The sequence below is a fragment of the Aquarana catesbeiana genome, linkage group LG02 (assembly GCF_042186555.1).
Source record: "Aquarana catesbeiana isolate 2022-GZ linkage group LG02, ASM4218655v1, whole genome shotgun sequence".
Lineage (NCBI taxonomy): Eukaryota > Metazoa > Chordata > Amphibia > Anura > Ranidae > Aquarana > Aquarana catesbeiana.
The window spans coordinates 688,619,133-688,634,322 of record NC_133325.1 but is presented as its reverse complement, the minus strand read 5'-3'; the positions used below and the strand labels follow the sequence as shown (position 1 = coordinate 688,634,322).

Here is a 15,190-nt window from a genome sequence, read left to right as displayed (position 1 = left end):
GCATTTAAAAGCGGATAAGGTCATTTTAAATCTAGACACACTAAGCTAAATTACAACGCACAAGTGTCCTCTCTAGAAAAGGCATCGCCCCCCTGTAACATGGTTTTATTGTTGATCCTGCTGTTAGATTTTCCATTTCCTGTAATGGGGTGATGCCACTGTTGCTTCTGCAGTGCAACAATGCAGCATGGCTGTCCTCTTGTAGATAGGGTAGTTTGTGGTTGGAACTGTAGTTTTAAATGGAGTTTAAAGTGGTTACATAGTTTACATTTTTAACTTTTACCTACAAGTAAGCCTATAATAAGGCTTACCTATAGGTAAAAAAATCTCCGAAACCTGTACGGTTTAGGAGATATTCCCCCTGCAATGAGGCCACTGACTGCAGTGCCGCATGCGCACAGGGGATTCTTGGCTGAAAGCCCCTGCCGGAAAGAAGTCTCCCGCGCGCTTGCGCAGGAGTGACAACATCACGGCTCCAGCCACTCACAGCGCTGGAGCCGTGATACCCGGAAGACACGCCGAGGAAACATGTCAGCTCCCTCGGCGTGGACCAGGTGAGATACCGACGCCTCGTTCTAAGGTAAAGTATTTCATAATGAGCTAGTATGCGGTACATACTAGATCATTATGCCTTTTGCCTTAGGCTCGGTTCACACTGGGGCGACTTGGATCCGACTTGTACGCCCTCAAGTCGCCCCAAGTCACTCCAGAAATAGTTTCAATGGGAGTTAACGCTAGCGTCTTAATAGACACTACTGAAGTCGCTCCGACTTCAGAGCGTACTCCCTGTACTACTTTGATCCGACTTTGATCCGACTTCAGCCTATTGACTATCATGAAGTCGGATCAAAGTCGGATCGCCGTCTCGCATGATCCGAGCATGCGACTTGTGCTCAGATGATCTTGAGGGGAACTCCGCGCCAAATTTTAAATAAAAATCCGGCATGGGTTCCCCTCCAAGGGCATACCAGTGCAACTCAACATGGGGGGGTTTGGTGCCTTGGGGGGAGGGGGGCGCGCTGCGGCCCCCCCCCCCCACCCCAAAGCACCTTGTCCCCATGTTGATGAGGACAAGGGCCTCTTCCCGACAACCTGGCCGTTGGTTGTCGGGGTCTGCGGGCGGGGGGGCTTATCGGAATCTGGGAGCCACCCTTTAATAAGGGGGCCCCCCAGATCCCGGCCCCCCACCCTATGTAAATAGGTATGGGGTACATGGTACCCCTACCCATTCACCTAGGGAAAAAGCGTCAATAAAAAACACAGTACACAGGTATTAAAATAATTTATTAGGCAGCTCCGGGATCTTCTTCCCACTTCGGGGGTTCTCTCCGCGTCTTCTCCTGCTGTCCGCATCTTCTGCCGCTCCACCGCTATCTTCTGGCGCTCTTTTGCCAGCGGTGGTCCGGACCTCTGGATCATCTTCTTCCCTCTTCTCTTCCAGAGATGTTGACACGACGCTCTCCCCAGCCAGAATGGTTTCTGTGCGCTCTGCAAGGGGACTTATATAGGCGGTGACCCCGCCCCCTTATGCGTCACAGTCCCTGGGCATGCTGGGTCTGTGATGTTTTAGGAGGCGTGGTCACCGGGTGATGACCACGCCCCTTATGGACGGCACAGCCCCAGCATGCCCTGGGACAGTGACCTCATAAGGGGCGGGGTCACCGCCTATATAAGTCCGTTGCGGAGCGTTCAGAGACCATTCCAGCTGGAGAGAGCGTCGTGTCAACATCTCTGGAAGAAAAGAAGGCAGAAGTCCGGACCACCGCTAGCAATTGAGCTGCAGAAGATAGCGGAGGAGCCGGCAGAGATGCGGACACCGGGAGGAGTCGGAAGAGGACGCCCCGAAGTCGGAAGAAGATCCCGGAGCTGCCTAATAAATTATTTTAAAAACCTGTGTACTGTTTGTTTTATTGACGCCTTTTTTTCCCTAGGTGAATGGGTAGGGGTACCATGTACCCCATACTCATTCACATAGGGTGGGGGGCCGGGATCTGGGGGCCCCCTTATTAAAGGGGGCTCCCAGATTCCGATAAGCCCCCCGCCCGCAGACCCCGACAACCAACGGCCAGGGTTGTCGGGAAGAGGCCCTTGTCCTCATCAACATGGGGACAAGGTGCTTGGGGGGGCGCACACTGCGCCCCCCATGTTGAGGGCAATGCGGCCTGGTACGGTGGGGGGGCTGCCAGCGAAGTCGCCCCGTCATGGAGGCGACTTGAAGTCGCCTCGTAATTTGCCGAAGTCGTGCCAAAGTCGCGCTGAAGCCGCTTTGAAGTCGCGGTACAAAGTCGCGTTAAAGTCGTGTTGCCCATGTGTGAACCGACCCTTACAGGGGTATAAAAAACAAAGTGTCGCTTTAAGTAGGCAACTAAGAAATGAATGCCAATTCCAGCTAACACTTTTTTGAAGCATTTGCAACAATGTGTTTTTTTTTTTTTTTTTTGTGTTTTTTTGGAAACGTGTATAGAATATGACTAGAGACTGGCCATTGTAAGTATATGTATCCATACAATGCTTGTCTACAATGTCACTGAACAGTGAAGAAAAATCTAAGATGTGAAATGAAAGTATTCAGTATTCTCCTTTACCAGACACCACACAAATATCAAAATGCAGGTATGTTTGATATAGTGGGCTTTTAAGTTTTTTTTTTTTTTTTTTTTTTTTTTTGTTTTATCTTAACGGGCCAGATTCAAACTTTCAGTGAATGAGCTGTCCAAGGCAGTTGCTCAATATCAGATTAAAGTCGGATGAAATGGCCAATTCGAGTCAAATGCAAGCTTGCAAAAAAGACATAGCTCAAATAAAAGCTCAAAGAAACCTCAAAACTTAAAGGTTAATGTCACTTTTAGGAAGCATGTTACACAAATATTTAGGGTGTAACGTGCTTCTAGTGACCCACCTGCCTCCGCCAGCGCTCTCTGCTTTGACACTGGACAGGGGATCTTCTCTCTGCACCTGCTGTCACCATTTGAAAACACTGCGGCCATGCTGGGCTCCGCCCACACAACCATGTTGTTGGTTTAGTTTCCTGTGAATAAATTAAACTTCCTCTTTAAAGCGGAACTAATCCTCCTATCTAGTGGAGCACCGAATCCAAAAATTCAGGATGCACTTGGCTAAAACTGAAACTAAAATGGACCGTTTAAATAAATATATATATATTAGATTTTTTTTTTTTTTATTATTATTAATGTTTTCGGCCATTACTGACACCTTTTTCGGCTAATAGGCAGCTTTCACACTGAGCAGTTTTGTGTTTTTAAAAAAAAAAACTCAAACACATTCCTTCAAATTCCATGTATGTCTTCACACTAGTCTGTTACGCTTCCATTGCAGTGTTAAAAATCCTGCTTGCCACATTTTTGTGCATATTTGCTCAGTTAAAAAATTAAATGCCCCTACCCATTGAAATGCATTGCAAAAATGGATAGTGTTTTGTTTTCTGCAATTTTTAAGTCACATGATCTATGAAAACACACTGTAAACAGGGTAAAGTCGTCATTTTTCGACCATTATCGGCACTTTTTTTTTTTTTTTATCAGCAAAACACCAATAACCCTGTTTGTGGCTGATAATTGCAGCAGATTGGTGCATCCTTACTCCTATCGCCTTATTGCTGAGCATGGTGCTATCTTAGCCTCTTAGCTTCTGTTAGATTTTACACGTGATCAGCTATGACACCAGCCATTTGAGGGCTTACAAGTTTGAGACACACTGGCAACAGTTGTCACCAGAGGGGAAGGACATGAATGTAACAGTTTTGAGAAAGGATTAAATTGGTGGGTTTAGTTCCACTTTAGACAAGTGTTGTCAAAATATATATCTGTAGAGCTTAAATCTTTAGTTTTTTTTTTTTTTTTTCCTTTGAATTTATTTTTGACGTCTTGGCCAGGAATTTTGTTTGCCTGCATATTATACAGTTGTGCTCATAAGTTTACATACCCTGGCAGAATTTTGATTCTTGGCCATTTTTCAGAGAATATGAATAACACAAACTTTTCTTTCACTCATGGTTAGTGTTTGGCTGAAACCATTTATTATCAATCAACTGTTTACACTCTTTTTTTTAAATCGTAATGGCAACAGATACTACTCAAATGACCCTGATCAAAAGTTTACATACCCTGGTGATTTTGCCTAACATGCACACAGGTTGTCACAAAGGGGTTTGAATGGCTATTGGACTACTTCACACTGAGGCGCTTTACAGGTGCTATAGCGCCTGTAAAGCCCCTCTCCTGTCCAGTGTGAAAGCCTGAGTGCTTTTACACCACTTTTACACTGGAGCGGTGTGTTGGCAGGACGCTAAAGTTCTGTAAGCAGTATTCAGGAGCTTTTGTAATCGATTGGCTGCATTGGCAAAGCGGTGCTTTGCGGGTACTTTTAACCCTTTTTCGGCAGTTGGGGGTTAAAAGCGTCCCTCTATCGGCCGAAAAGCGCCGCAAAAACGCTAAAGCGCCGCTAAAAATAGCGATGCTTTACCGCCGACGCCTGCCCCAGTGTGAAAGTGCTCTTAAAGTTAACCATCCTCACCTGTGATCTGTTTCCTTGTAATTAGCGTGTGTGTATAAAAGGTCAATGAGTTTCTGGACTCCTGACAGACCCTTGCATCTTTCATCCAGTGCTGCACTGACATTTCTGGATTCTGAGTCATGGGGTAAACAAAAGAATTCTCAAAGGATCTGCGAGAAAAGGTAGTTGGACTGTATAAAACAGGAAAGGGATATAAAAAGATATCCAAGGAATTGAGAATGCCAATCAGCAGTGTTCTGTTGAAACCAAACCCACGGTCAGGTAGACCAACTAAGATTTCAGCCACAGCTGTCAGGAAATTGTTCGGGATGCAAAGAAAAACCCACAAATAACTTCAGGTGAAATACAGGACTCTCTGAAAACATGTGGTGTGGCTGTTTCAAGATGCACAATAGAAAGGCACTTGAAGAAAGATGGGCTGCATGGTCGAGTTGCCATAAGAAAGCCATTACTACGCAAATACCACAAAGTATCCTGCTTACGATACCTTCTGGCACAGTCATTGGAGTGATGAGACCAAAATTGAGCTTTTGGCCACAACCATAAACTCTACATTTGGAGAGGAGTCAACAAGGCCTACGATGAAAGGTACACCATTCCTACTGTGAAACACGGGGGTGGATTGCTGATGTTTTGGGGATGTGTGAGCTACAAAGGCACAGGAAATTTTGGTCAAAATTTATGGCAAGATGAATGCAGTATGTTATCAGAAATTACTGGAAATTACTTTCATCAGCCAGGAAGCTGTGCATGGGACGTATTTGGCCATTCCAACATGACAATGATCCAAAACACAAGGCCAGGTCGACCTGTCAATGGCTACAGCGGAATAAAGTGAAGGTTCTGGAGTGGCCATCTCAGTCTTCTGACCTCAATATCATTGAGCCACTCTGGGGAGATCTCAAACGTGGAGTTCATGCAAGACAGCCAAAGAATTTACAGGAACTGGAGGTTTTTTGCCAAGAGGAATGGGCAAGCTTTACCATCTGAGAAGATAAAGAGCCTCATCCACAAATACCACAAAAGGCTTCAAGCTGTCATTGATGTTAAAGGGGGCAATACACGGTATTAAGAACTGTATGTAAACTTTTGTTTAGGGTCCTTTGGGTAGTTTCTGTTGCCATTATGGTTTTAAAAGAATAAACACAGTTGATTGGTGATAATAGCTTCAGCCAAACACTAACCATGTGTGAAAGAAGTTGTGTTCAAATTCTCTGAAAAATGGCCAAGAAAATCATAAATCCTGCCAGGGTATGTAAAGTTATGAGCACAACTGTATATTATAAGATTCATTCCATTTCTTAGATTTTGTTATTTTTGCCCCAGTAACTGCAGCACTATTTTTACTGGTGGTGAATGTATGTGTCTCATTGCTTGCATTTATTGGCCTTATCTGACCATAGATTTACATACACAGCTGAAGTGTGATCGAGGACACCACCGCTGTGCTATTCTGACTTGGCTCGTACCAAGGTGAACCATGCATGCTCAACGTAACGGCTTCATCCTTTTTCTGTTATAGAAAGTGGAGTGACTGGTACCAGGTTGCAAGCATTTCCCAACAAGGTTAGCCATAGGTGCCCCAGTTTTATGCCCAGATTTGTTTCAATGTGACTAGGTGGTAAGGCTTCTGCCCACCTTCGAATGGCTTCTGTTTTGCCTCAAACATGCAGAGTTTCTTCTGGCTAAAGAAGGCTAAAGTGGGACTCATTATTATTATTATTATTATATTATTATTATTATGATTATTTATTGTATTTTTTTTTTTTTAATGGGGTAATTGGCAGCCATTTGTAGCAAACTACAAATTGTTTTTGACCATCAAACCCTCTACATGACCCAGTTGTAGCAAGCAAATCCTCACTTGATTTTATTGGGCTGTGTAAAATCAGTCTAAGGGTATGCATAGAGGACACGGCTGTCCCTGATTCAGCCGTATATCAGTAGGCACTCTGTGAACTCTGCCGTCTTTGCTAAACTCGCAGGACAAAACCGTTGTCTGAAATGTAATATCATGTTTCTCTGAGGGTAGGGTCAGTGGTTAACTGTGCAAGCATATTTTCCCCTCTGTCATGGTCAGTCTTGTTGGTCATGTAGCATAAGGTGGACAATTCCCAGTCTCCTGGTTGTCGTAGAGAAAAACCGTTCTCTGGCACCAGGTATTTGATAATTTTATATGCACTTCCATTGAATGCAGTTCTGCCAGGCACCACTAGATGGTGCCTAGTTGAAGTGGGATTTCCACAATCAGTTGTGTTCCTTCCTCGCTGTGTTGTACCTAAGTGAGAACATTTGGGTCATTACTGTCTGTGTGGGATTGTCCAAAAAAAAGGTAGTAACCATAATTTTTGTGCCCAGTTTTACTGATCTGTTTACACTTGCGCTTTACTTTGGGGTGCCTTTAAAACTTTGTATAAGCTGTTTGTCTATTGCAGTGTTTCTCCTCTCCAGTCCTCAAGGTGCCCCAACAGGTCATGTTTTCAGGCCTTCCATTATTTTACACAGGTGATTTGATCAGTTTCATTGCCTTAGTAATTACCACAGCCGTTTCATCTGAGGGAAATCCTAAAAACATGACCTGATGGGGCGTCTTGAGGACTGGAGTTGAAAAACACTGGTCTATTGAAACTGCATGTAAATTTGTTCTGTGCAAATGGGGCAAAAATTAATGTTCTTGGGGCTATGTTCGCTGCAGTTTCAGTCCCGATTCACAGTGATTCCTGTGCGTTTCCCACACTATATCACAATCGCACTGTTTTTATGCGAACTGCTGCAGGTGTCAATGTTAACACCCCAAAAACGGTTTGCAAAATGCAGTGCGATTGGCTGAACCGAGCCGCATGGCTGTGAATCGGATCACGGAAGGAGGAGGGGGGGGGGGGGTTTGACTTTGGGATTAATACTTCATTATGGGCACTAGATGGTGATGAATACAGTTAATATGTACATTCCTCATCACCTTCTAGTGGCCTTTAATGCATAATCTTCCCCATAGTTTTTATTTTTTTACTGCAAAAAAAAAAAATTCTTCAGGGAATATAGCCTGAGCAAATTTTGATTTCACCACATTCACACTGAACAATTTAAATTTTTTTTTATTTTTTTTTTTTTTTTTTTATTATAGATACTGCTAGATCTGTGTGGTTTTTCCCCCCCCCCCCCCCCCCCCCATGCCTGATTTAGTTGTCAAATCATCTGTTAGCCATCATGTGTCTGTTAGTCTAGGGCTGGCCATTAGTCTCAGTGGGCTGATGGAGAGAAAAAAAAAAGGAATCCTCCATCCACACAAATGAGGTGGATGGTTGAATCCTCCTCAGTGGGACACTGTCGGAATACACTGATCAGCAGATGCAGTCGGCTGATCAAGAAAAATTGTCTAACTAGCCTGTTTGACAGAAGTTGATTTGGGACTGGATCGAGTTTTCGGCCAGTCCCTCCTTAACTTGCTGAATTTTGATGCATCTATGGCCAGCTTTAGGACACCTGTTGATCGTCCAATCTACCCCAACCCACCCCCGGACAAAATGGACAACTAACTCTTTCAAAAAAAGGGGGCTTCGAGTTATCTGCAAGAGAACAGCAGCAACTGGAAAGTGTGTAGGTTTTTGTTTTTTTTACGTCCAGTTGATCTCTTCACGGAACAGTTGTGTTGTGCTCAAAGACGCGAAGGGGTGGACACTGTTGGAAGACGCACGTTTATCTCCTCAAGTCTCTGATCTTAGTCATGTTCTGCCTCCAAAATCTTTGCTTTTGTAGTCCCTTTCTTTCAGTAACTCAAGAGCCTGATGCAGTTTTTGATAATTTTACAGCTACATTTCTTAATCTGCAGTCAAAGGATTACCAATTCTCTGAAAATGACTTTAATTACAGTTTTATCAAGACCATTGTCTTGAAGGAAGATTGCTGACGACAGGCTTTAGGTTCTTGAGTAAAGCAGGCTTTGCACACAGCTATGTAATTGAAATGGCATCAGTTTTAGGCTCTGGATGATGAGCAATCCGTTTTTTTGTTTGTTTTTGTTTTCTTCTTGGCTTTTTCACTTTTCAGTGTTTGAGCTAACGAGTCTTGCAGATTTACAAATTTATATAGGGCATGGAGCTATAGTTTCTCTTCAGCGGCCGATGGCCTTGCCATTACAGGTGCAAACATGATTACTCTGCCTTCTGACTGTTATACCTTCTCTCTAACAGGTCTAGTAAGTTGCAGAAATCTGCTTTTCCGATGTGGTGCGATTTCGATGTAGCACAATCGTCTGTCTTCGCTAGCAATTTGTAAGTTCTCTAGTGAGAGTTTTTTTTTGTTGTCTTGCGTCTGAAATGCGAGAAATGTTCCAGTGTCTTAATTTACGTGTATTGCATGACTGTTACCATGCCTGTGTGAGAAAACAATGGGGAAATGGCTCACTTTCTAGTTAGCAGAGTATTTTAAGTGAAAAGCTGATCTATGTTGTAGTGCTCATTAGAGGGGAGCTCTAGTCTCCCCCTGAAAAATTAAGTCAGCAGCTAGAAATACTATAGCTTCTGACTTTTAATAGGAAGCTTGCCTGTCCAGGGATCCAGTGTTGTCCTTACTCATTCAGGAGGCGATTCTGCTGCCTTCTGAATGCCTCTTCCTTTTTCACTTTTTTTTTTTTTTTTCTTTGCTGAATGGCAGTTTTGAATGCAACCAACACATCTTAACTACAGGCTGTTTGGCTCGTGGTTGCAGCATTGCCCCATTGACTTGAATTAGCACTGCTGTTTGTCTCATCTGCCTAACTGATGCAATCTGCAGGGCAGCTTTTTTTTTTTTTTTTGTTTCCTGAAAAAGTCTTATTAGCCAGATCACCAGGTGAAAAAATAGGTAAGAATGCCTAAAAATTAAATGAATGCAGCCATCACATCTGAGGCCCGTTTCACACGGTAAGCCTGCTTGGATCTGCCTGTCCGTTTTTCAGGCGGATCCGAGCGGACCACCCATCGACTCCTATGGGCAGGCTGATGTCAGTGGAGATGTCACCGCTGCCATCCGATCAGATCACTCAAAACAGACATGGGGATACATTTGCCATCCGTCTGGCGGATCGGATGGGATCTGATGAAAATGGACATCTGTTTTCATCCGAACACCCCATAGAGATCAGTGGGGCTCTGACGGGTCCCTTCCTGCTCAGTGAACAGAGACAGGCCTGTCATCTGCCGCATCATCCGCGATCAACTGAGCCGAGTCCGCTGAGTGGATCCGCCCGTGTGAAAGGGGCCTAAGATTTGATGAGCTGCAATATAATATGGTTGCTTCTGGGTTCATGCACACTGGCTTAAAAAAACGCTGCGCCTAGAGGAGTTTAGTGTTTTGCTTTTTGAAGCAACTAATGTTGGCCTATGTGTCCATGCACATTAGATCGTTTAGAGACATTTTTCTTCAGTTTTTTTTTTTTTTTTAGTACAAAAAACGCTCAAAATTAGTGTTTATCTCCCAAGAGCACTGGCGATTTATTTAAACCAGTATGCGAGGACCCTTATTTATTTTGATAGAGACTCATTTCTTTGAATGTGAGGTGAATCTGAGCCAACCCTATGGGCTGCATTGGAAGAGAGAGCCCTTTCTTCAGGTTTCTCATTAAGGACGGGCATGAATCCTCACATGCAGCATGTGCATAAGCTTTCAGCTCAAATAAGTGAGCCCTGGCGCCCAACATGCTGACTATAGGCCTCATTTAGCCCACTATGCTGCAGACTTTATATTGGGTATTGTGCACAGCAGGCTGCACAATAAGTGCCACTGCTTTCAGCAGGTTCTAGTGCTAGTACGTCTGGCCGTCAGTGACAGCCTCATGGGCTAGGACGAAGCCCATGAGGTGAATATTTCAGCGTCTGGGCTCTGGCTTTTGGTGCAATTTGCCCTGTTGCAGATAGTTTAATCATTGTGCATTATGTGCACATAGGAATTTACATCACGGCACTCCCTCTTGGTCCAGAGGCTGCTTCAGATCTGCCCTAGATAGCTCCCTGCTTGGTTTTGTTCAAGGCTGTCCATCTGGCAGACATCTCTGCAGAAGTGCACAGTGATTTAATATGTGTAAACTTTGCCTGCTCTGTCATGTCAGCACTTTAGCCCAGATTTCATCCTCTCAACTTGAAATAAACAAAGGGGGTATGTGATAAGGGAATGCATATCTTTGCGTTTATTGTGCCTTTGTGATGTTACCTGGGTGAATGAAGAAAGGAACATAGTATACAAATATAATACATCGACTAACAGCAGATACAAATGCCCGCAGCGACTCCTGATGTAATACAATCGCATTTTTTGGCCCACTCACATTTGCAAATACCACTATATCTTGATTTTCAGTATGGAATTTGCATATCAAACATTGGGCAGCACTGACCTAGTAACAGTGGTTATGCTGAAATCTACAGCAGTCGCATGTCTGTTTTCAGCAGGTTAATGTTTTTTAATCATGCAAATTCTTGGTCCTTTGTAGTTTTTTTTTGTCCTGGACAGACTTGGCTCCTTGTGTTTTGAGCACCTCGTCTGTGAATTTGCCATTTAAACAAACGGTATAAGACCCCTTTCACACTGAGGCAGTTTTCTGGCATTTTAGTGCTAGAAACAGCCTCTAAATGGCACATGTAAACTGCCTCCTATTCATTTCTGTGTGTCTTTTCACACTGAGGTGGTGCGCTTGCGGGATGTTAAAAATGGCCTATTGAAATGAACACAGGCGATATTAACCCCTTTGGGGTGAAAAGTGCTGATAAAACAAGTGCTGCCGCGGCCCCAGTGTGGCAGTGGTCTTGGTGAGAGTTTAGTGTGCACATCCCCCCCAGTGTATGTTATTTTTACTGCATTACTGACCTTGATTATTCAGCGTGTAGCTCCCATGAGTCCAGGGTTGTCCCCTGTATTCTTTGCTTTATGCATATGTTATATACTGGAAACTGAGGCTACTACGGGGGCAGTACTGTTATCCATTCAAACTCTTAAAAGAGAATTCTGTACTTATCTTGTTAAGGATTTTTTTTCTTTTCTGTACAACACATGCTTGATGAAAATGCAATGCTCTATAGAAAACGGAGATAAATTTAATCATTGGCAAGGGTAGCCTAGCATCATTGGAATTTTGATGTAAAACTACAAAGCTGAGTTTAGAATTTCTATTACATTGTGCTTACCCTATAATTACAGTTTTTTGTCCTGCACGCCCTGGTACATAATTTTTACTGTTCTCCAAGTAGTGGGTTTGGTATATCAACATGCAGCTCATACATACTGTATATACTATGGGGGTGAGGGTATTTCTAATGTTTATCTGTATACTCAGATGAGGACTAAAACTGGAGTGCTTGGTCAGACTCAAATTTACAGTAAAACTTGATTTCCAAGTTGCATATGGCTTTACTTGTTCATTGAGGGTCACAGGAATTTGGATACAGTTGGGCTTTACTGCTGCCTACATAAAGATTGGACATTAGCTAAAGTTACCTAGTGACCTGTGGGTACTAGGCTCTGAATTGTGGTGCTTTCCAGACCTGAGTGTACTCGTTAAGTTGGCTGTAAATAATTTGTGTGTCCAGAGTGGTGGCACAGCCCCAAGTGTGACCTCCATGTCTGAAGACTCGCTTAGGAGTCTATTGGGCTGAATCATCTGGAGCTTACCTCCCTAGCCACACTGTTGGGTGCCATTTTTAAAGTCCTGACAATGTGGACCTGCTGACGACATCCACTAAATGGAGTGTTACATGCTCTTTCCTGCTAGTCAGCCTAAGAGGGCACCAATCCTAATGCTGCTTCTGCTGGCAAACAACCTCATGGAACTTCAATCCATTATGGTAGGTCACCCTGACCCTCCTCAGCAACGGCTGCTTTTTTAGTTTGTCAGTATTGAGGCCTTGCCTCATGCTTTGGGCCTAGTTGCGTTACTGATACAGAGGCACACATTGTCCTGTTGCTACCAGTGACCCCAGTCCATGCTTCCCTAATTGTTCTCGGGCATTTGCTTGGTATCCTGTGAATGAAACTGAGCCTGTATTGTAGAACCCAGTACCCCCATGGCTGGTTGTCATCTTCATCAGTCTTCCTCTGCTCCATAGGTGAAATGGAGTCCCCAGCTCTGTCCTCCAAGGCTTTCATGTTCTCGCAGGATTTGTGACCATGTGCACTTAACTCCATGTGCTTATTGATCACAGAATCTCAAGCGCCATCCCCTGCATATTTGCTCAGACCACTGGTCCCTGTCACCATCTTTGGTTCAGATTCCCAACAGTCTTTCTGATTAGACTATTTTTGATGCACTGCGTCCCTGCTGTCATCCCAGATTTACAGGGAGTTGTGTTGGACCGTATTGGTCCATTGAATTTTACTCTCTGTTTGGAGGATCAACTGGCTCTCTCCCACCTTGGGTCTTTTATAGCTCATACAGTTATAAAGACGTTCCCATTACACCTGATATTTCAAGGCATTCCTCCTATATAGCTTGGTAGCACCCTGAGTAGACCTGCTTGAGTGTGCTGGGTCCCTTTTTTGAGAGGGCATTTATTAAATGGTAGCTAGATGTGGATCAACCAGCGAACCATCTGAGTGGGAGCGTGACGAGTCAGAAATGCTTTCTTTCAAAGATTTCTACTGATGGTTAGAATCTATTTTTGTCTGCCCACTGTCCTATGTTGGCAGGAACCCTAATTAGGGGTGCACCGAATGGGTTTTTTGGTGCCGAAACCGATAAGAAAATGAAAAATACACTAGGCTGAAAACCAATACCAATATTTTTTTTTTTATATTTTTATACAGGAGATGGTCGGAGACTGGGAACATGGTACAGGAGATGCCTGTGTCCCCAGTGCAGCCAGCCAGCCTGTGTCCCTAGTGCAACCAGCCTGTGCAGGGGAAGAGAGAGGAGAGCTGCCACCTGGTTGATTTCAATAGCTGTGTGTTCCCTGCCACGCGCTGTCACATACAGCCCTTCCTCTTTGTCCAGGCACTTTGATAGACAGATCACCCGTCCAATCGTAAGATGGGTGATCTGTCAAAGTTCCCCGGGGGGGGGGGGGGGGGGGGGCGGCCTGTATGTGGCGGCGGGGAATACAGCTATTGAAATGAAAGCGGTTATGTTCCCGGCGCTCTAATCAACCAGGCGGCGGCTCTCCTTTCTCTTCTATGTTATAGGACACCCCGTAATGGGTGGCACCAGGGGTGGGGGGGCGGAGCCCCGCCCAGGCCCTGTCCTATTTTCGGCTCCATTATCGGGCATTTTTCTCTTTCTGCTAATTGCCGAAAAGACCATTTTCGGCTGAAATTTCGGTGCATCCCCTAACCCTAATGTGTAAAACTGTGTCAGTTTGTTTCCTCCAAAGGTAGATGCTTGTTTAAGAGTGCGTGGAGCAAATGTCTGGACCCTTATGCGTCAGTTGCGATGGCTTATTAAAAGCTTCTAAACTTATGTCCTACATGGGCCTGATCTCCATATAAATGTGCAGGACTGCAGGGTGTGCTACTGGAATACTGATGGCGTTTCCCAAAGTACGTCTTGCTTGGCCTTTTGTGGGATGGCATCTCCTTGACCCTGCACTAGACACTGATTAGTAATGTCTCTGGCTGCCAGAACATGCTCTAGCCCAGTTTAGAGGGGGGTCTAGGAAGATAATTGAATCACTGCCCATATGTCTGCTTCTGCTGTAGGTGCCTCTAGGCTACCTGAGCCTGACTCTCGCTCAGCCTGCAAGTCTCAAATTTGTAGATCTACTAATCCCTCTGAATAATTCACACTCCATTTCAAGTGGGGGAACTGAATGTGCATCCTGGAAAGGGCTCTCCTCTGCTGACCCTTCAGTAACCCCTTCTAATTTTCACTGCACTTTGGTTCAGGACCTTACACCTTTCCCACTCTGGATTCTTCCCAGCACTGGTCTCCTTGTTCTAGCATTTATAATGGGTTTTGGGGCTGGTCTCCTTCCCCCAAAGCTCCCAGTCTATGAAAAGTAAACAACCTCTTTGTGCATGATACCGCTCAGTGTCCCCTTCTCTCCAGAGGGACTCTCTGACCTACAAGGTTAACCAGGGTTGGCTCGATCTGCTACCTTCCTTGGACAAGATTCCAAAACATCGGTTTCACTTGGGAAATCCTGTTGCTTTTTGGGCTCTGCCCAAAGCTCCTATTCTGGCATCCCCACAGTGATGTGCTTGGGAATCCTCTTATAAAGGAAATCAGTTTTATGGAGCCTTGTTGTTGGCACACTTTTGAAAGGCCTGACTCCTGTAGGATTCAGTTGGGTAGTGTCTTGCTGGGCTTCACTGTTTACCACCTGTCTCCAGTGATGGAGGTTCAGCTTAAGTCATCCTTGAAGAAAACCTGTGTTTATTTTTTTTTATTATTATAATTCAGGATATCCATCTTTCCTCTCATTTTAGAGAGTGTGAGGTGAGTATCAAGGGAACACCCTTTCAGGATGGCCTCCTTCCCACAATTCCTTCCCAGCTTCCTTGAGCCCCCAAGCCTCTTCAGGCAACTAGGATAGCCTCTTCCTCCTCTCCCAGGGGCGTTCCACTTTCTGGAGTAACCCATCCCTGGGACTAGCATCATATCCCTTCATGTTGGGGGACACTATATTGAGAGTTTCGTGCTTTGGATTCTGTTGAATATCATGCATGTGTTGAGATGCCCTAGTCTCTGGGAGGC

At 44.6% G+C, this 15,190-nt stretch overlaps 1 protein-coding gene across 4 annotated transcripts in view; it reads left to right on the top strand.

Moving 5' to 3' along the window:
- The window catches only part of FAM222B (family with sequence similarity 222 member B), a 214,851-nt gene that overhangs the window by 180,815 nt on the left and 18,846 nt on the right, over positions 1-15,190 (top strand). The window contains exon 1 of one of the 4 annotated variants that reach the window (XM_073616794.1): positions 8,054-8,804. The exons of the other annotated variants lie outside the window; for them this stretch is intronic. The gene's annotated coding sequence lies outside the window, so the exon portion shown is untranslated. Of the gene's footprint in view, positions 1-8,053; positions 8,805-15,190 lie in introns of those variants that run through there. 4 annotated transcript variants of the gene reach the window in all.